At 40.5% G+C, this 22429-nt stretch overlaps 1 long non-coding RNA gene across 1 annotated transcript in view; it reads right to left on the bottom strand.

Moving 5' to 3' along the window:
* Nucleotides 1–3152: 3152 nt before the first annotated feature.
* LOC122684968 overlaps nt 3153–22429 on the bottom strand; it is a 32960-nt gene continuing 13683 nt past the window's right edge. The window contains exon 3 of the long non-coding RNA XR_006338202.1: nt 3153–3216. This is a non-coding gene — a long non-coding RNA (uncharacterized LOC122684968). The remainder of the gene's footprint in view (nt 3217–22429) is intronic.

Raw genomic sequence — 22429 nt, 5'->3', positions numbered from 1 at the left:
GAAAGACGAGGGACAGAAACAGGTTGTATGATGTGAAATAAGTGACTGTACGTATACAAAGTTGGCCCACCTCCTGCTGCTCTCAGTGGCCAAAGGCAATTTTGACTGCATCTTTTCTGAAGGTTTCAGAAAGTGGAAATAAATTGACACAAAGAAAAAAAATACTAAAAATTATGCTTTCCTACTTATCTCCTCAGAGTCCCATCTGGCTGCTATCTTCCCAGATTCGTCCTCTTTTCTACAAACCTCTTTAAGAACTTGATCCTCTCCAAACTCCTCCCCTCCCATCTTTCCTCACATCCACTCTTCCTGTAATCACTGGCCCATCTCTTGATTTCTCCACTTGCACTACCCTGTCATTACCCTGCTGAGTGTAAAAAGGAATGCAGGCAAACTTATTTCCCCAAAGGCGCAGGAGGGAAAAGGCCATCGCACCCCTGCTTCAGTAGTCTTACCTCTGTCACGTGATCATATCCAAGCGCAGCTCCCATCTCCTTTTGTACATATTAGAGTCAGGTCAGAAGTGCCCCAAAACTTACAATCCGGCCCCCAAAGTTACTCATCAGTCCACAGTATCAGTATGCAGCATAGGTTAAGTTACTGTTCTCTTAATAACTCAGCAGCATGATATGAACAGGCTCTGAGCATCTGCTTCCGTATGACCTCCGTAAACTTTAGGGCTGAACTCTTTGGTACAATTTTCGGTGCTTCGTGAGATGCAGGCTTGAATTTTTTGTAAAAGCTGGTACACACACAGCATAAGCCTGACAACACAAAGACAGTAATCTCCAGTGTTAAATTTGAAATGAAAACTATTTGGTGTGAAGTCCTTTTTCCCCTTGGTCTATAGTTTTTAGATGAGCTAAACATACATTATTTAGTTCAATTCACCCCATGGTAGGGCAAACATGAGTTATGAACAAATAGCTTTTCACGTTATTTTTCCAAAGACCCCTCCAACTATATAAATGTATTAACCAAGAAAAGTACCATGTTAATATATTAGCAAGAAAGACAGGTCTCCCAAAGAACTCCCAACCCTGTCTGTGTACAGTGGTTAAAATAAACCTAAGCAATTTAGTCTATGGATTTCATGCTGCCACGTCCTCTATAACAGGGATGTTGACTCCTTCCCATTGGAAGAACTTTTAAAATGTAGAAATTCAGCCAAAAAAGAAGACCCTTTGCTTGAAATGGAAAGAACCGTGACTCAAAGCAGTGGAAGATCCCATTCTCTACCTTGCACAGGCTATTTTGAAAAAACAGACTTCCAGGGATTGTGCCTGTACACCTAGAGGGCAAAGACGGAGTCGCTTGTTCTCCTCCGACATGGATGAGATGACTTACTAATAATAATCAGGCCAATAATGAAGCATTAGTTGAACAACATGAGAGTCTCATTTCCAGTTCAATTTTCAGCATCAGGAGTTCAAATTACGGAGCATTCCCTTCAATGAAATTGAAAACTGAAAGACTACCTTGATTGCAAACCAACCAGAACTGAAATTTTTCTGTCTTGAAAATCCTTCAGGAATACTTTATGCACTTCTGACTTGAAATAATGACTTCATTTCAAAATAAAACAGCTATGGATCTGGAGGTTGGCTTGCTTTTTTAATGACTGTGGGTTTTCTCAATCCAAGGCAGGAAAATTGGTTTGGTGTTAATCATTGACTCAGAGGACGTAACCAGTGTCTTGGCTACTGTTCTGCCCCATTCTTTGATACGGATAGCTAATAGGAAAAGTTCTTTGCAATGGCAGGTCCAAATGGAAACCTGCTGAAGCCCTTAAGCCCCTCCTACAGAGAAATTCAGGAGCTCTATGTCTAGTCCTGCCTTGCGTTCAGCTTTCTTAGCTGAGCTACTTGACATCTCTCATAAGCTCAGGTCTCTATAGTCCACTGGTTCTTTAGGCAGGGGACATGATCGTGAACTTTGTCTCAAACTCTATAGCTGGTTTTGTTTCTCCTGCCCCCAACATTCTACTCTCATCTATAGTTACCTGAGTCATAAATATCCATATCCCAAGACCTAGCAGTATTAAGTTCATGCAGGTATTTTCATACTTTATGAAAGTAAGTGGTTCCCCCCACCACCACTTTTAGAATCATACATTCTGATGACTAAGATTGGTCACTAGAGTATGCCTTTGCTCATGCTTTGGTTCTTAGTCTAATGCCTCATTCATTTAATTTTCTGAGTATGAGTTCTTAACACATCAAAGAGCTGCTAAAATACAATATGGTTTTAACAGATAGCATGCTTTAGGGAGCAAATAAGAAAAACCCTAATTCAAGTGATTTTGACAAAGAGCAAAAAAATTTAAGCCCCATAACTAGAAGACTGGGGATAGATTAAACCATTATTTTTTTAACTCCCTCATTTTTTTGAGGACTCAGATTTCTTCCTTCTCTTGACTCTGCTTAATTCAGCAAATCAGCTTGTAAGTCTCCTCCTGGTCACAAGATGGCTACAAAAGTTCCAGATGTCACCACCTGACTTCACAACATCCAGCAACAATAACAGCAGGAGAGAAACTGTTACCTTGTTCACAGCCCCCAATTCAGTTTATCAGTCAGAAAACCTTTCACAGGAACTCCAGAGGTCATACCCCATCCCCTCTTATTGCCTAGAATTGCACCACATTCCCACACCTCAACCAGTCACTGGCAAATAAGAAATGAAACCACCTAATTATTTTAAGGTCAATCTTTATTGCTCTGGGCTGAGGTTATAGCACACCTTTTCTAAAAAAAGGGGGGGGGGTGGGGCAAAAATAAGCAAAATTTAAAAATGAAGAAAGTTAAACATTTTTAAAAAAAACAAAAAAAAAGGAAAATTCGGACCAACTAAGTATGCTAAAAGTGATACTGGATACTGGAGACTGAAATGTAAATAAAAGCACATTTACAATTACTATAAACCCAAAGCTACTATTTAATATGGTCAGATGTACTAAGAACCAACTTCACAGTAAGGGCAGAAATGTCAACAGAGCCATAAGAAATTTACTTGCTACCCTCGGTAAGCAGGATAAACAGTAGTAAAATTTTTAATGAGTAGCATAGACACCTCCATGTTTTAAGGTATCCTGCCTGAAAGGTTTTTGAAATCAGAGTGATTATTTCTCATCTAACACAAAATTGACTTACCATATAGGACACTGGATGCAGTTTATCTTCATTGTCAAGAGGTCTATAAATGCACTTGTATGACCTAATGAGAAAAATCAATACATAAATACTCATTCTATGATTTTAATACTTATTCTACAGCTACAGTAATTAAAACAGTGTGCTATGAGAATTAAGGTAAGTACATAGATCAATGGAACTAAACAGAAACTCCTGGACAGATCTATACATAAATGACTCATTGATTCTCAACAGACAATGCAAAGTAATCAAATGGAGAAAGAAAGGTTTCTTTTCAACAAACAGGGTTTGAACAACCAGATAAAAATGAAACTTGATCCTCACCTCACGTTATACGTAAAAATTATTTTGACACAGATCACAGTTACAAACATTTAAAAAAAAAAAAAGCTTCTTTAAGGACATAAGAAACGACTTTAAGACCTAAGAGGCAAAGATTTCCTAGGACACACATTTCAAGAAAAGCTTGCACAAAAATACTGATAGCAGTCTTCTTCATCAGTAACTTAAAGCTGGAAATAACCCAAATATCCAACAACAGGGAAAGGAAAAAAATTTACATTCATAAAAAAAAAAATTAACCACCAGTGCATTCAACAATTTGGATGAATATCAAAAGCATAATGCTGAATGAAGCCAGCCACAAGAGTACATAGGCTTTGTTATTCTATTTCTATTTTAATTCTATTCTATTCAAGGACAAGTGAAGCTAACCTGATGTGCTGCAATTAAGAACAGTTGGTACACACTACTACTGTATATAAAATAGATAAACAACAGGAACCTACTGTATAGCACAGGGAACTATACTCAGTATCTTGCAATAACCTATAATGAAAGAGAATCTTCAAAAGAATATATATGTGTATATATATATATATATATATGTGTGTATACCTGAATCACTTTGCTGAAATACTGTAAATCAACAATATTTCAACAATTAGAAAAAAAGAATAGTTAGCTTCCTCTGGGTAGAAGAGGTGGACAATTCACTGGGAAGAAGCACAAGTGGTGAAGGAAATGTTTATATCTTGACTGGAGTTATAATTACTTGAATGTATACATGTAGCAAAACTCACTGAATTGTACACTTAATATCTGTGTGGGGGATTTTTGGTAAATTATTTCTGAATAAAAAATAATGCACAATTGCATGAATGTGTGAGTGCTGAATTATAAATTGCATTTTTATTTTATGTCTATTTTAAGATCTGTAACATGTTTTAATTGCAGTCTAAAGAAATTTTCCAGCCATCTGGCAGTGAATTCTTTAAGAATAATATCAATATTTATTTATTTAGCAAAAATTTTACTGAGGTATAAAATATATGCAGAGATCTTAAGTGTACAGCTTGATAATTTTTTATAAAATAAATAATCTTATATAACTACCTCTGAGATCAAAATATAAAACATTACCAGCACCATGGAAGCTTCCCACTGCCCCCTCATTACTATGTAGTGTTCCAATAAGTGAATACACCACAGTTGATTCTGATATTAGTTTCTGGTGGTTTCAAATAAAACTGTCAGGAACATTCTTGTATACTTTTGGTGTGCATACGCATTTGTTTATGGGTCATAAGGTAGGCAGATGTTCAGCTTTCCTAGGTACTATCTAATAGTTTTCTAAAATGGTTATGCCAGTTTGCATTCTCACCAACAATATGTAAGAGTCCCAGTTGTTCTATACCCTTGCCAAAAACCGAGGCTGTCAGATCTGTGTTTAGCTTTTGTTTGGCTGCTTGGTTTGTTTCCATTGTGCTTGAGTTGAGGGTGGAGGCAGGGGTAAGGGAGGGGGAGTAGAACTCATTTTTGCTTTCTTTTTTTTTAATGTTTTGTTGGTATCTTATTATTATTTTAACCTGCAGTTCAATTTTAACTTAAGCCTGGATCATTAATTATTAATGATTTAAATTAAATTTAAATCAAGGGTCCCCAACCTCTGGGATCTAATGCCTGATGATCGGAGGTGGAGCTGATATAAACAAAATGCACAATAAATACAGTACACCTGAATCACCCTGAAACCATCCCCTCATCCTCTGTGGTCCATTAAAATAAATACTGTCTCCCATGAAACTGGTCCCTGGTGCCAAAAATGTTGAGGACTGCTGCCTTAAGTATCTTCAAAAAGATTACATGATAAAGTGCCTTTATATGTTACAAGCCAAGAAACAGCATAGCAGGGGATGTGGAAATGTCATAATTTAGTGTTTTTCTTATAAAGCAACAACCCAATAACTAAGTGCCATGAATGACTTATGAGGGGTTAATGGAGCTGCACTTGCCATTGACCAAACACACAAGAGGGAAAGCTATTAGGGAAAGACTGCTAGGCCCCATCCCAGATGATGCAACCAAAAGCAGTAGAATTTGCCAAGTCTTCACGGTACCCATGAAATAGATAATCACTCCCTGGTGTATAGATGAGAAAACTGAGTAATTAGCAAAAGAATCCATACTCAGATGGGTGCAATTCTACCTGTGCTCTTTCCATATATGTCAAACAGATGTAAAAGAAGTAAAGAAAAAAAGTCATGACCTTTGCCCATATTAATCATCATAATCTGTAATTCTCAGAACCATGACCTTAGTAGCACAGCCCTCGGCACAACATTCTGTGCATCCAAGCAAAGCAGAGATGAATCCCCGCTTTCCTGTGAGAAAACTGAGAGGCTGATGGATCATTGTGATCACAGAGCTGGTTAGAGAAGCAGAATCAGGGATAAGATCAGAACCCCCCACTCTCAAGGGCAGATCAATATGCTTCATTGCCATAGGAGAAATTAGCCAAGCACAGCGATCTTCCATCACCAGTGTCTGTCCTCAGGCTTGAGCTACAGGCAGAGTGTGGGGTGGGGGATGCAAGGATTTCTTGGCCTCCTCCCCACCCCTTATTCCATTCTCTTTTCTCAGACAGCTAGCACAAAATAACCTGAAAAAGAACATTCACTCTCGGGACTAGGTGTTTTAACTGATTTCTCCTCTCCTAAAGTGTCACCAAGGATATCAAATTCTACTTAACAAAGGACTGAATAAATATTTTAGAGGTGATGGTCTTCTCAAGGCACAAAACCAATGTGTTAGTTAGGCCTAGAGATTAAAATATCCAGCAATCATAGGAACTACCTTGCCCTGAAAGGGCATCTCCATTTAGAGCTAAGAGTCTCTTTGAATTACACCATTCACGATAAGGATAAAGACTTCCCAGCCCACTGACTCACAAAGATGTGTTTAACTAGCCTAATTACGCCTGAAGTGGCAAATTGCCCTTACAAGAAAGCTAATGCTTTTCGCCAACGTATCAATGATCCAACTGTTCCTTTGTCTTCATAATGATTGGGTTAACAAGGCAGGAAACACCTTTAAAAATCAAGTTTGCGTACGTCGGGATTCATTGTGGCTGTCTGAGAAACCGTTTTCTCAACCAAAGGGGAACGTCCCAGCAACTGGGACAGCTGGCAAAACACAATCCATGTTTCAGAGGCATGATTAAAAAATGATAGACAAAGAATTTGTTTCCAGTGGGTGATAATCTCAGCAGATAAATAAGTCTCCAAGCCACAAGCAACACTGGGAAAATAATGAGATTCTGACTAGAGCTTGCTCGCCATTAAACAGTGGTCCCCAGCTGGTGGGAAAGACCTCCCTGACCAGCAGAGGATCTTGGCAGTAGCCCACCAGCCGTGTGGAAGAGGAAGGTGCCATTTCTAAGGCTAAATCAATCCCACTGGTGGGTAAACAGAGGCATCTGCATGCTAAACTGCTTCAGTCATGTCCAAATCTTGGCCACCCTATGGACTGTAGCCCACCAGGCTCCTCTGTCCATGGGATTCTCCAGGCAAGAATACTGGAGTGGGCTGCCAGGCCCTCTTCTAGGCGATCTTACAAACCCTCATCACTTATGTCTCCTGCATTGGCAGGTGGGTTCTTTGTCACTAGCACACCTTGGAAGTCCCTTTTAAAGGTTACGATTACTAAAAGGTGAAGTTAGAGGAAACTGTGAGAGAAACTGTGAGACCACTGAATTTTCTCCAGTGTCTCCAACTTTTGCTCTAAAATAGACTCTGGGAGGAATCATTTTGTAAAGTAAAGAATTCACCTGTTATATAAATAGCTCTCTGCTTATCTTTTATGTTTTATATGTTTGGATTTTCATATATTGACTTTTTACATAAGGCTACATTTCAGAAAATGGAAGAAAAAATCATTATGTGTAGATGGGGGAGTCAATAAAAGTCAAGGAAATGTGCATCAAATTATTCAGAAGCACTCCCTTTGATAATTCCCTTTTCAGTTCATCAGAGAAAATATTCTCTCCATTGAGAGGAGGAGAAGGATCCTGTTGGAAAACAGTGAAATACAGAATGACTTCTGGGAGAATGTGGATCTTCATTGAGTTTGAAAGTGAAAGTGAAAGTTAAGTCCCTCAGTCGTGTCTGACTCTTTTCGACCCCGTGGACTGTAGCCCACCAGGCTCCTCCGGCCATGGGATTCTCCAGGCAAGAATACTGGAGTGGGTTGTCATTTCCTTCTCCAGGGGATCCTCCCAACCCAGGGGTCGAACCCAGGTCTCCTGCATTGCAGGCAGACACTTTAACCTCTGAGCCACCAGGGAACAGACATTCAAATCTTCTAAAATGATTAGTGCATTGGTGAGATTTATAAAGCTGAAAGAACTTTTGTGAACACTAATATCATAGGCTGCTCCTCAAAAAATCATTTTCAAATAAATAAAAGCTTAATTTAACTCCCATATTAGAGTCAAAAGCATATCTGCATAGAAGAGACTAGGAGAAATTCTATAGTAAAGAAACCTGTTAACAATGTTTCACATACCATTTCCCAAACATTCAATCATGAAACCGTTTTTGCTTATAATACATAGCAACTCCTCAAGTGTAACACTCTTTGAAAAATACAGTTTTAGTTAAGAAAATATTGAAACTGTCCAACTTCCTCATTTACTTGGCGGGTGGGGGAAAAACAACCACAGTGGAGAAAAGGTAGTCTTTTCCAGTAAGTGGTGCTGGAAAAACTTGACAGCTACATGTAAAACAATGAAACCGGAGCATTCTTTTAACACCATATACAAAAATAGAGTCAAAAATTCATTAAAGACCTAAATGTAAGACCAGAAACCATAAAGCTACTAGAAAAAACCATAGAATATTCTTTGACATAAATCATAACAATACATTTTAATCTGTATCCTGAAGCAAGGGAAATAAAAGCAAAAATAAACAACTGGTACATAGTTAAACTTAAAAACATTTGTACATCAAAGAAAATAATTGACAAAATGAAAAGACAACCTACTGAGTGTGAGAAAACATTTACAAATCATGTGATAAAGAAGGGGTTAACATCCAAAATATATCAAGAGGTCATTCATACAACTCAAAAGTCAAAAAAAAAAAGCAATCCAATCAAAAAATGGGAAGAAGACTTGAATAGACATTTTTCCAAAGAAGACACACAGATGGCCAACAGGCACTTGAAAAGATGCTCAACATCACTAATCATCAGAGAAATGTAAATTAAAACCACAATGAAGTGTCACCTCACACCTATTAGACTCAGTCAGTTCAGTTGCTCAGTCGTGTCTGACTCTGCAACGCCATGGACTGCAACACGCCAGGCTTCCCTGTCTATCACCAACTCCCAGAACTTACTCAAACTCATGCCTATTGAGTCAATGATACCATCCAACCATCTCATCCTCTGTCATCCCCTTCTCCTCCCACCTTCAACATTTCCCAGCATCAGGGTTTTTTCCAGTGAGTCAGTTCTTCGCATCAGGTGGCCAAAGTATTGGAGCTTCAGCTTCAACATCAGTCGTACTAATGAATATTCAGGACTGATTTCCTTTAGGATGGACTGGTTGGATTTCCTTGCAGTCCAAGAGACTCTCAAAAGTCTTCTCCAGCACCACAGTTCAAAAGCATCAATTCTTTGGTGCTCAGCTTTCTTTATAATCCAACTCTCACATCCGTACATGACTACTGGAAAAACCATAGCTTTGACTAGACAGACCTTTGTTGGCAAAGTAATATCTCTGCTTTTTAATATGATGTTAGAGTGGCTGTCACTAAAAAGAACACAAGTAAAAACATTGCTGAGGATGTGAAGAAAAGGGAAATCTTGTACACTACTGGTGAGACTGTAAAATTTGTGTATCCACTGTGGAAAACATTACAGATCTGTGTCAAAAAACTAAAAATAGAACTACCATATGACTCAGCAATTCCACTCCTGGGGATGTATCTGAAAAAACTGAAGATGCTAATTTGAAAAGATACATGCACGCCAGTATTCAGAGTGGCATTATTTATTTAATACAACTGCCAAGATGTGGAAGTAACCTATGCGTTCATTGACAGATGAATGGATAAAGAAGATGTGGGGTGTGTGTGTGTGTGTGTGTGTGTATGTGTGTGTATGTATATATACATATATATATAATTGAATTCTGTGTGCTCAGTCACGCAGTCTGACTCTTGGCAACCCCATGGGCTGCAGTCCCCCCAAGCTCCTCTGTCTGAAATTTTTCAGGCAAGGATACTGGAGGGGCTTGCCATTTCTTCCTCCAAGGGAACTTCCCCATCCAGAGATAGAACCAGCATCTTTTGCATCTTCTGCATTGTCAGGTGGATTCTTTACACTGCACCTCCTGGGGAATTCATAATGGAATTCTACTCAGCCATAAAAGAGAATTAAATTTTAGCATTTAAACAACATGGATGGATTTGAAGAGTATTATCCTAAGTGAAATAAACTAGACAGAGAAAGACAAATACTGTATGATATCACTTAGATGTGGAATCTAAAATATAAAACAAACTTGTGAATAATTTAAAAGAAGAAACAGACTCACATATGCAGAGAACTAATAGTTACTAGTGAAAGGAGTGGGAGGGGCAAGATAGGGATAGAGGATTAAGAGGTACAAACTACTATGTATAAAATAAATATGCTCTAAAGTTATATTATGGGCTTCCCAGGTGTGCTAGTGGTAAAGAATCAGCCTGCCAAAGCAGGAGATGTAAGCGACTCGGGTTCGATCCCTGATCAGAAAGATTCCCTGGAGGGGGGCATGGCAACTCACTCCAGCATTTCTTGCCTGGAGAATCCCATGGACAGAGGAGCCCAGTGGGCTACAGTTCATAGGGTTGCAAAGAGTCGGACATGACAGGTGACTTAGCATGCAAGCACCCATGCACATAAGGTTATATTGTACAACACAGGGAATATAAGAACTATAACTGGAGTATAATCTTTCAAATTGTGAATCACTCTGTGTATATCTGAAACATATTTTAGTGTATATTTTATGTATTATGTATCATATATATTATACCTCAATTTAGAAAAAAGTAAATCCAATCAATCAGTTAGGACCTGACACTTGATCTAACTTTTACCCAACTTCTCTCTAAATGATCCTGAGGATCACACTCATTAAGGAATCCTACCTGGCTATTTGTCAATTGTGAATGGTAATATGGAAGATTATAGGGCAATATTTTGTCCTCTGGGAGGGGTAAATATCACAAAACTCATCTGCTGACTCATCTTCCAATATAGTATGTCTCCTCTAGAAAGAATGGCTCTGGTCCCATTCTAGTGTCATTATAGGTTAAGTCAGCACATGGGAAAAGAATGGTAGGTGTCTGGCTATACTGATCCTCAGTATCACAAGAGCCTGTTGGGGTATATAGTAGTTTGGACGAGAAAATGTGCCCTGGATCACCCAAATTGCTTGAAGGAAGCCCCATGCAGCTAACTCCCTTGCTCCATGTCCATTCACACGGCAAAGCACCATGCTTGATCATGTACTATTCTGGTCAAAGGTCATGGGAAATCTAAAGGACATATCCTAGCTAAGAAGTTTTGTCCAACTAAAATTAAATTAATGGATTAAATACAACTAAGTATTTTCTCAAATTTAAATTAAATTAAATGTGACATCTTTTCAAAATTTATGTTATCTTAAACGCAAAATAAAAGATATTGTCCAGATTTCTAGTACATAAGAAGAGAAGGGGTTCTTAGATCTCATAGTCCAGTCCCATAATTTCACAAAGTGATTAAGACAGGTAAAATGGTCACACAACTGGTTACTAAGATGACTCAACTAACAGGTTTTTTCCTCTAGAAGTATCACCTCCTGCGGGTCATTTAGAGTTAAGATATGCCCTAGCATCAGGATCCACATTAGTGATCTTGTATTTATCACATTGCTGTCCCTTTTTTTCATCCTATTTGTTTTGATTTCTAGTGTGTTGACATTTCCCTTGAAACTAAGTTTCTGGCAGTTAAATTTTGTCGGGGGAAAATAAAACCAGCTTAAGCCATGATACTGAAAAAATAGGTTCAGACTATTTCTGCTAGTGAATATTTTTAAGAGAATCTCTGAGTTTGAAAACAAGACACTTTGGAGACTGATAAAATTGGTACAAATGATGTTTAAAAAATACAATGTGATGCTTGCCAAGAAGCTAAACAGAAAATGGCGTACAAGTAATTTTTCTTCTTGAATAAAATTTCTTGTAGAAATCAAGTATTAACTGAGGCTGTGGTGGTTTTCTTTCCGGCAGCACAAGAAAGAAGCTTCCTGGTCCAGGACCAGAAAAGTACCAACATCCCTTCCCATCATCACTTTCATCTCTCCAATTCACTCTTAAGCCCCAGGCACTCATCATAGCCATGAGCCAACAGGAAGCTTAGCCCTGTTCATTCCACATGCCCCAATCCATAGTCGATAATCTATGGAAACTGACTTGCTGATAGAATAAGTCCTGGTTATGATCAGGAAATGAATGGGACAGGAAACATGACTGCAAATTCTGAATAAACCCAGTGCTACCGATACCATTTAGGGTCTCAGGGGAAACATGTTACTCTATATATATGTGAACTCCTAGACAGAATTTCCTTCAAATTTCCCTCCTGTTACCCAAAGGTTAAGGCTTTCCCATCGGGAGCTGAAACAGGGAGTGATGGAGTTTTGTCCATAGTATTTAGGACTCCTGATACTTCATGGGCTGGACACCTTAGAGACTGTATTCTGTCTGAGCCTTCCACCAATGGCATCTCTCCCGCATATCCCCCTGTCAGGCTAGGCTGTGGGTCTCCTAGAGCAGAGCCAGACTCAAATATTCACAGGAAATGCTCAGCATAAAAATCATGTTCTGTCAAAATCCACTAGACCCGAAAAACAGTGTGAGCTACTGAAATCTAAGGAAAAGCAATGTGTTGCTAGAAATCTTATTCCCAGGCTAAAATGCTTGAGAGAAATTCACTTCTTCATCACCCACTGTCATGAATTAGCAAGGGGAAAAGTTGATTTCTGAACTCATTAAGGGAAAGAGAGAACTGTCAGAACTATGTCAGTAATATTTGTGGGGTCTATGCAATTGTACATTCATGATACGATTGTAGATTGAAGATATCCTAATCATTTGTGAAGACACCATCATGAAGGCAGACATCAGACTGAAATACCCTTAGTTCTATATGAATCATGTCCTCGCTCTCTTACACAAACTCGCTATAAAGAAAGGATAACCTATATTAATTCATATGGCAAGCATGTGATCATTATGATTTACTAACCCTCCCAAAGGTATCTGGGATATTTGTTAATTACTACTGCCAGAAGCAGTGGTTTCTTTTGGTAGCACTCTTTTTGATTTAACTAAACTTTAAACCAAACTTGCAGCTCAACAGAGCTGAGATCCAGTCAAGTTTGGTAATTTACTTTCTATATAGGTTTAAGGAATAAAAAGGATCATTTATATTTCTACAATTATTATTCAAAAGAGTATTTGCCTGCCAAAACATGTACCAGAGTGAACAACTGTGGAATCATAGACTGATCAATCGCAGCCTGGGGGGAAATAGACTATAAAATAAATCTTGAATTATGACAAGGGTATGATGAAAAATAGAAAAAATTATTTGTGAGCTCCTTTACAATAATTTTATTGCTCAGAGATGGTAATGTTTGGACTCTCCAATAAAGTTTCTTCCACCATAGCTCTGGATGTTTGGGTACTTTTTACAATTTTAGCACTAGGAGCATTCCTGGCAGCTCAGTGGTAAAGAATCTGACTCCTAATGCAGGAGAAGCAGGTTCAATCCCTGATCCAGGAAGACCCCACATGCAGTGGAGCAACTAACCCTTCGTTACAATATTGAGCCCTGCTTCAGAGCCCAGGAGCCACAGCTACTGGGCCCATGTGCTGCACCTACTGAAGTCCGAGTGCCCTAGAGCCTGTGTTCTGCAACAAGAGAAGCCGCAGCAATGGGAAGCCCACACACTGCAACTAGAGAGTAGTTCCTTCTCTCCGCAACTAGAGAAAAGCCCTCGCAGCAACAAAGACCCAGCACAGCCAAAAATAAACAAATATATAAAATTTTTAAAAAATTCATAACTAAGATAAAGAATTTTAGCACTAAACTAGTGGGCCTGTTTTAGGTTGCAAAGGATTCCCTGTGTATAAGAAGAATAACATCAAAATGTGGAGGCCATTCACTTCTTTAATCTCAATAGATCTGCAAATAGGGAGAGAGGACTGCTTTTCAGAAAGACAACTTCCTAGCGGGCCCCATGGCTGTTCAATCGCTAAATCTTGTCTGACTCTTTGTGACCCCATGGACTGTGACATGTCAGGCATCCCTGTCCTTCACTATCTCCCGGAGTTTGCTCAAACTCTTGCCCATTGAGTCAATGATGCCATCCAACCATCTCGTCCTCTGTCGCCCCCTTTTCCTCTTGCCCTCAATCTTTCCCAGCATCAGGGTCTTTCCCAGTGAGTTGGCTCTTCACTTAAAATATTGGAGCTTCAGCTTCAGTATCAGTCCTTCCAATGAACATGCAGTGTTGATTTCCTTTAGGGCTGAATAGTTTGACCTCTTTGCAGTCCAAGAGACTCTCAAGAGTCTTCTCCAACACCACAGTGCAAAAGCATCAATTCTTGGGTGCTCAGCCTTCTTTATGGTCCAACCCTCACATCCATACATGACTACTGGAAAAACCATAGCTTTGACTATATGGACCTTTGCTTGCAAAGTGATGTCTCTGCTTTTTAATACACTGTCTAGGTCTGTCATAGCTTTCCTTCCAAGGAGCAAGCATCTTTTAATTTCATGGCTGCAGTCACCATCCACAGTGATTTTGGAGCCCAAGAAAATAAAGTCTGTCACTGTTTCCACTGTTTCCCCATCTATTTGCCATGAAGTGATGAATGAATATTGAATTCTTGAATGTTGAACTTTATGCCAGTTTTTTTACTCTTCTCTCTCACCTTCATCAAGAGGCTCTTTAGTTCCTCTTCACTTTCTGCCATAAGGGTGGTATCATCTGCATATCTGAGGTTATTGATATTTCTCCTGGCAATCTTGATTCCAGCTTGAGCTTCATCCAGTTCAGCATTTCACATAATGTTCTCTGCATATAAGTCAAATAAGCAAGGTGACAATATACAGCTTTATTGTACTCTCTTTCCCAATTTTTTAACCAGTCTGTTATTTCATGTCCAGTTCTAACTGTTGCTTCTTGACCTGCATACTGGTTTCTCAGGAGGCAGGTAAGGTGATCTGGTATTCCCACCTCTTGGAGAATTTTCCACAGTTTGTTGCAATCCACACAGTCACAAGTTTGGGTTTCCCAGATAGCTCATATGGTAAAGAATCTGCCTGAAATGGGGGACACCTGGGTTTGATCCCTGGGTTGGGAAGATCCCCCAGAGAAGGGCATGGCAATGCACTCCAGTATTCTCACCTGGAGAATTCTATGGGCAGAGGAGCCTGGCGGGCTCCAATCTATGGAGTCACAAAGAGTCAGACACAACTGAGTAACTACTACTTTCACTTTTACTTTCTTTCATACAGTCAAAGGCTTTAGTGTAGTCAATGAAGCAGAAGTAGATGTTTTCTAAAATTCCCTTGCTTTTTGTATGACCCAACAGATATTGGCAATTTGATCTCTGGTTCCTCTGCCTTTCCTAAAAAGGTAGGCCCCGTAGCCCTAGACAAATAAAAGTGGTAGGCTTACTCTCTGCTTCCTTGACTAGGGCTGCACTATTGGGTCCATGAACCATTTGATGGAGCCATAAATGTGGAGGAAAACAGCCTTGGAGGTTAGCCCATAATGAACTCTGTTTCCTAGGACAGGATTGGGGAGATGAAAAAACACGTGAGCCTGAAAGTGAGCTAGAAAAGGTAATTTCAGAAACATTTTCTCTGTATGTCCCTGTTTGTTTCATTTGTAAGTGAATAGTCCATTTTTAAAACTGACTTGCCTCAGTTGTGATAAAAGGAACAGAAGGAATAAGATGCAGTGCTGTTCTGATATCACTGCCCACATCCCAGAGGCCAGGGAGAAGACGGAAATATTAATGGTTGGAAGAGTACTCCAAAGGTAAGATCTCCAACTGATATGAGTCTGATTTGACAATTCCATCCTATGCATCAGCTCACAGGCCATAGGCATCATTGGGGGGCTTATAATGTACAAAGTTTGGGATTCATTTTGCCTAAATCTGGAGGGCAGAGACCTAGGCTGGCTTCTGGGCTGTTATATTAAAGATCACTGCAGTCTAGAACTGAATGGGAACATGAGAAAAGGTACATTTTATGAAGATGAATCAAACAACTTTATTCCAAGGGAGAATTGTTTCTTCCTGGAATCTGACCATCTTTTCTTTCAAAGGAAGCTAGAAGAGCACTACTATGCTTTCTGAGATACTAAGCCTATGCCATGACCTGTGTCTTGGACACTTTCAGTTTCCAACAATGGAGATACATTAAATGTCATCACCAGATACAACTGGTGCTTAAGAGATGTGCCCTAGAAGGGAAGCCCTAACAGGGGGTGGGGCAGGGTGGTGGTGGAGAGGTTGATCAGTTCTCCCCAGGGAAACCTCTATACACATAGACACATAAGTATGAAATTGCAGTGGCTATAACTTTTCAAATTGAATTTTCAAGCACCTCCCACCCACAGTAGAAAAAGCCCACAAATTTGTTCTCTCTCTCCATCTTCACAGCTCAGGTTATTGCCTCCCAGCTTAATGAGACTTCTGAATAAAATTTGGAAATCTCTTCTGTTGAATCAAACATCACTCACCAAGGACCTGTGAGATGAATCCCTCTACTCCACACCTGAGTTAATCATCCCCACCCCACCAACCCACATTAACTAGTCTCAACAAGCTATTTTTTTCTCCTTTCTTAGAATAATTCAAATCAGACCAGTGACAATTTTAGGGTCAAAGGAGAAAACTGGATGGGAAGCAATTTGTGGCAAAGAAGTGGAAGTCTTCCTGAGGCTGTGTGAAAGAGAATAGAGATGGGAAACTGCACAGGTTTAACTTTCCAAAGAAACCAAGGGAGAGCTGGTGAATGTCTTCTTTTGAGAAGCTCTTTCCCAACACAGTGACAAATCCATTCTCTTTAACTTGATCCCAGCAGGGAGACATCACTGAGGCCACTTTCAACAGATGGAAACACTCCACCTGCCTCAAGGATACACTACAGCCTAAATACTACTGTTTCTCATGTGTCTTGTTAACGCATTCTGTACACTTAAGTCCCATGCAATTATACAGTGTGTTTCCTTCTGGGAGTTCAAGGCCCTTGATGAAGCGCTTAATGCTTTACAAAGTGATTTCCTGGCTTCCGCTCTGAAGTTCGAGTATTACGGCAGCTGTCAGATCTAAACTGGCCTATTCTTGTTCTCCGCTCGTGGATCAGACAGCTCTTGTCACATTCTTTGGGCTTCCCAGGTGATGCAGTGGTGACCTGCCAATGCAAGAGGCGTAGATGTGGGTTTGATCCCTGGGTTGGGAAGACCTCCTAGAGTAGAAAATGGCAACCCATTCCAGGATTCTTGCCTGGGAAATTCCATGAACAGAGGAGCCTGGCAGGCTACCATCCATGAGGTCCTGAAGAGTCAGACACGACTGAGCATGCACAGATGGCATGGTGTGCAGTGGTCACATTCTTTTGTCCCTCCTTCTACCCCAACTGTTGCTAGAAACTAGCATCCTGGGAGTGTTCGTGGATAGGCCTTGCCTCAGTTGCACTGAAAACTCTTGCTTTCCATCCTGGGCTCCTCTGACAGGTGGTGAGTGACGCCCTAGAGCATAAGCAAGCTTAAAGTAGAAGGAAGTTAACCCCATACGGTTTGATCACTGGGGCATGTGAGCTAATTAAATGAATACTCTCTCTAGGGGGCAAACCACTGCTTCTCAAATGTGAACATGTGTAAGTGTCACCTGAAGACTTTGTTAAAATACAACACCCTGGTCCCCTCCCCACCAGATGTTTTGATTCAGGAGATCAAGAAGGAGCCATGAATTTGCATGTAAACCCAGTCAAGGTGAGGCCGGTGCAGCTCATTCAAGCGCCACACTTAGAGAACCAGTCTGTCCTGTAGTCTATCCGCTCCCCAGAGGCTCCCAGAACAGTCATAGGTCAGTCACCAATAGGAATGACCAACCCTTCACGTGCTTCTTCTTTGCCTTTCCCCAGGCCTTTGCTCCCACTTCCTAGAATCATTTCTCAAACACAAACATTCCTATCTCAGGCTCCACTTTCAAAGGAGACCCAGACACAGGCATAGACCCTTTAACCCCCACTTGCCTTCAGCACTCCTGTGGGACCCCATCTGACCTTGTTCCCCTGGACAATGTAGATATGAAACCTGACTTCCTATTGCAGCAATGAAGTGTGATCAGAACTAATAGCTTGACTCAGCTCTTTAAGCCATTAGGGCTTCTCTGAGATCAGACATTCAAGGAAAGTTTGTGCTGTTGTTTTTTTGTGCCTTTAAGTCAAGCAATTTGGTTTTCTAACTTTTTTTATGAGACTTCCATGATGTCCACAAGTTTACCAAAACTTTTCAACACTTTCCAGAGAATCCCTCACTGCATCAGGGAGTAACAAATTGGTTTGGGGGTTTTAATGTTGCCGTGTTAAGTGCCTATGCAGCGTCATTCCTCTCTTCTAAATAATAGCACCTGTGCTTTCCTGGTGGTCCAGAGGTTGAGAGTCCCTGTGGCAATGCAGGGGACATGGGTTTGATCCCTGGTCCAAGAAGATTCCACATGATGCAGGGCAGCTAAGCCCCTGGAACAACTACTGAGCCCATGTGCTACAACTACTGAAGCCCGCTTGCCTGGAGTTTGCGCTCTGCAACAAGAGAAAGCATAGTGAGCAGCCACTGCACCAAAACCAAGTGTAGTCCCCACTCACTGCAACTGAAGAAAGCCCACGAGCGGCAACAAAGGCCCAGTGTGGCCAAAAATAAAATGAATAAATAAAAATAAAAACTAAATAATAGCACCTGTGCTTGTGCAGTGTGCCCAGCCCCAGGGCATGAATCACGATTGCCTAATGCCGTCATGACCACATATACCACTGAAAGTGTAAGTCGCTCAGCCATGTCCAACCCTTTGCAACCCCATGCACTATAGCCTGATAGGCTTCTTCATTCATGGAATTCGCCATGCAAGAATGCTGGAGTGGGTAGCCATTCCCTTCTCCAGGGGATCTTCCCAACCCAGGGCTTGAACCCTGGTTGCAGACATACTCTTTACCATCTTAGCCACCCTGACTAATATACAGACCATTGCCTAATGCTCACTTCCCAGCCTTTCTGTTGCCGGTGTGTGTGGCCCATCAGAAACCAAGGGAAGTTTGGGAGTACTACTGAGAAATGTTTGTCTCCCTTGAAAGAAGGAAAAATCATACAAGGACACTTTTATGTTGCCTCCTTGGTTGCCTCACTGCTTCTGGCCTTTGAATGCAGACCTAGCACTTGAAGCAATGGCAGCCACCTTGTAGCCATGAGGTCACAAGCACAGACTTGAAAAGCCAAACTGCCAAGGACTGCAGATCTGCCTAGTAAGCCATGGAATCCCTGGCTCTGGACTTTCTGTTTTATCAGATAATTGACATTGTGACTGTGGGAGTGGGAATGTTGCAGCCATTCTGACCAACGGCCGTTTCTAACAAACCGGACGCCTGCCTCCACTGCAGGACAGTTTTAGCCAAACCGCAGCACTGCACCCAAAACCACTCGAGGCTCAGCACTGGTTCCACTCAGGCCTGGACAGGACAAACTCCGCTACTCCTGCAGAGCCAGACTCCCCTACCCTCCAGTCTGACCCATTCATGGTGCCACCTCAAGCTGCATCTTTTATCCTTCAGTGTTTCATCGTGCTGACCCCTAATGAACTCAAAGATGATCTTGAATTCGTTCTTATCTAATGGATAGATTTACCTATTTTTAGAACCCAAAATTAGTTACTTAGGCTGACAGTGACAGATGTAGCTATGGAGATAAGTAGTAAAAAGTATTTTTAGAATGTTTCTAAATAAGCTAGAACTTGTGATAAACACATCACTTTATAACTCATAGTGAATTAGTGATTAGTGAAGTCACTCAGTCGTGTCCCTCTCTTTGCGACCCCATGGACAGTAGCCTGCACCAAGCTCCTCCATCCATGGGATTTTCTAGGCAAGAGTATTGGAGTGGGTTGCCATTTCCTTCTCCAGGGAATCTTCCTGACCCAGGGATCGAACCCAGGTCTCCCACATTGTAGACAGACGCTTTACCATCTGAGCCAGGGAAGTCCAATAACCTCATAACTCTTCATTAAATAAATAGGCATTTTACATATTATAAATAAACATGTGTTGATACATATTGATTTTCTAGTTAAGGCTTCAGAGAATAAACACTAAGATTTATAGATAGCTCTCCTCTGCACACACACACCCCCCACATTCACATTCCCTCAATTCTCCCTTTCCATGTAAAAGCAGAAAGCATAGCAGAAGGAATCAAATAGAAAACACTGATGATGCTGGAGCAAAGGGGTATAATTAAAGGAACAACATCTCTGCGTAGAGATTAGGGCATGGAATACAGTGCATATGTGAAGAGTCTAAACTAAGCGTTAATACACTATCCGTGAAATGGGGAAAGATGGATCAGCAAATGGAGAAAATGTGAGTAGGTTAGTATATGGGCTTCCCTAGTGGCTCAGTTGGTAAAGAATCTGCCTGTAATGTGGGAAATCAGTGTTTGATCCCTGGATCAGGAAGATCCCCTGGAGAAGGAAATGGCAGCCTACTCCAGTATTCTTGCCTAGAGAACTCCATGGGCAGAGGAACCTTGCAGGCTACAGTCTGCAAAGAGGCCGACATGACTGAGCGACTAATAACAACAAGAAATAACAAGTTAATATATATGGTGGAGAGAGCACGAGGAGGTTCCCCTTTCGTTGCTTCTATTTTCTAAATAAAATAAGAAGCAAAGGTACTGGGTATATGTTATGGGGAGGAAATGTTTGAGGTTTGAAGAATAGAGAAGATTTTTGAAAGATTTGAAAGAGGGGAAGTATGAGTCAATTGGGGAAATACAGTACTGGGTTGACCAAAAAGTTTGTTCAGGTTTTCTGTAAGATGGTATGGAAAAGCCCAAATGAATTTTTTGGTCAACTCAATACAAAGTCTGGGTAGTTTCAAAAACCTCCCTAAGACTAGCAGTCTTGGATTCTTTAATGTGTATCTTACTTAGTTGAAATCATTCAGTAGTATATTATTTGAGATTGAGTATATTTGTGAGTAATATATAAACACAACATAACAGTGTATAAACCAAGTGTGAAAGTTTTCTATTACTGACATTACAAATTACCAACTCAAATCAACATCAATATGTTATCTTATGATTTCATAGGTCCAAAGTCCAAAATGGGTCTTAAGGATTAAAATCAAGTGTTGATGGGTTGCATTCAATTCCAGAGAATCTAAAGGAGAATCCGTTTTCCTGCCCTTTCCAGCTTCTCTCATCCTCTCCCTCCATCATCAAAGCCTGAAATACTACGTTTCTCTGACCCAACTTCCATCCTCACGCCTTTCTCTCTGACTGATTACAGCTGGGAAAATTATCAATTTTAAGGATTCATATGATAAGATTGGATCCACCTGAATAATCCAGAGTCCTCTCATTTAGGAGAGGACCTGAATTTAACCACAGCCCTGAATTTAACCACATCTGCAAAGCCCCTTTGGCCAAAGTAAGGAAATATATTTACAGGTTTTTGAGATAAAGGAATAGACATCTTTAGGAATCATTATTCTGACTAGCACAACATGATAGAAGTTCATTTTACTCTTACATGGGGTCCAGAAATAGGAGGTCTAGGTCTCTAATGCATGATGATCATTGTGATCATTAAAAGCCAAACTCTACATTCTCAACACATGACCACACTGCCTAAGACAGATGCGCAGGTTCCAGCTCTCACATCTGTGTTCTTTCCAAGAAAGAAGAAAAGCTATAGGTGTTCTCTCACACACACACACCCTTTCTTTGGGAACATTTCTCTTACACTTTATAAAACAGCTCTGCTTTCATCTCAGTGGGCATTTGAGAAGCCAATTTTTCCATGCAATCATAAATCTAGCTAAAATTGAAGTGTGATTCTACTAAGGAAAAGAAAGGGAGAAAGGGCTACTAGGATAGAAAATTAAAAGCTTCTGTCACAGCATGAGTGAGTGGTTTCACCTCAGATGATCTCAAGCTTGTTATTGGATAGAATCTGGGTGAAGGTTTTACCAGGCAAGTACATAAGAGGGAGAAAGATCAAGCTAGCTGATGGTATACACAAAGGCATAATAATAATAATGAATCATGGGATTCAAGTCCATAAAGACAATGAAAGTTGCTCAGTTGGGTCCAACTCTTTGCCACCCAATGGACTGTATAGAATTCTCCAGGCTAGAATATTGGAGTGGGTAGCCTTTCCCTTCTCCAGGAGAGCTTCCCAACTCAGGGATTGAACTCAGGTCTCCCACATGGCATGAAGATTCTTTACCAGCTGAGCCACAAGGGAAGCCTAAGAGTGGGTAGCCTATCACTTCTCCAGCGGATCTTCCTGACCCAGGAATCAAACCAGGGTCTCCTGCATTGCAGGCGGATTCTTTACCAACTGAGCTATCAAGGAATAAACACAATAAATGAGACACTAAAAGGGTGATAGATGGTGAGAAAGTACTAGGGTTATAACATTTGAAAGGAATGATTTGGAGAACAATTTGAAAGTTGGAACAGGAAGCAAGGATGACAAGGAAGGCATATAGTCTCCTTCTGGGCACAGAAGAATAAGAAGTGTAGGAAGGCAGACAGCCATCATCGAGGAGGGACGAAAATAAAGAAGTGTTCTCAGGAAAGAACCTGATCAAAC

Source organism: Cervus elaphus, chromosome 27 (genome assembly GCF_910594005.1).
Source record: "Cervus elaphus chromosome 27, mCerEla1.1, whole genome shotgun sequence".
Classification (NCBI taxonomy): domain Eukaryota; kingdom Metazoa; phylum Chordata; class Mammalia; order Artiodactyla; family Cervidae; genus Cervus; species Cervus elaphus.
The sequence above is the reverse complement of the archived record's forward strand: the minus strand, read 5'-3'. Positions and strand labels throughout refer to the sequence as shown.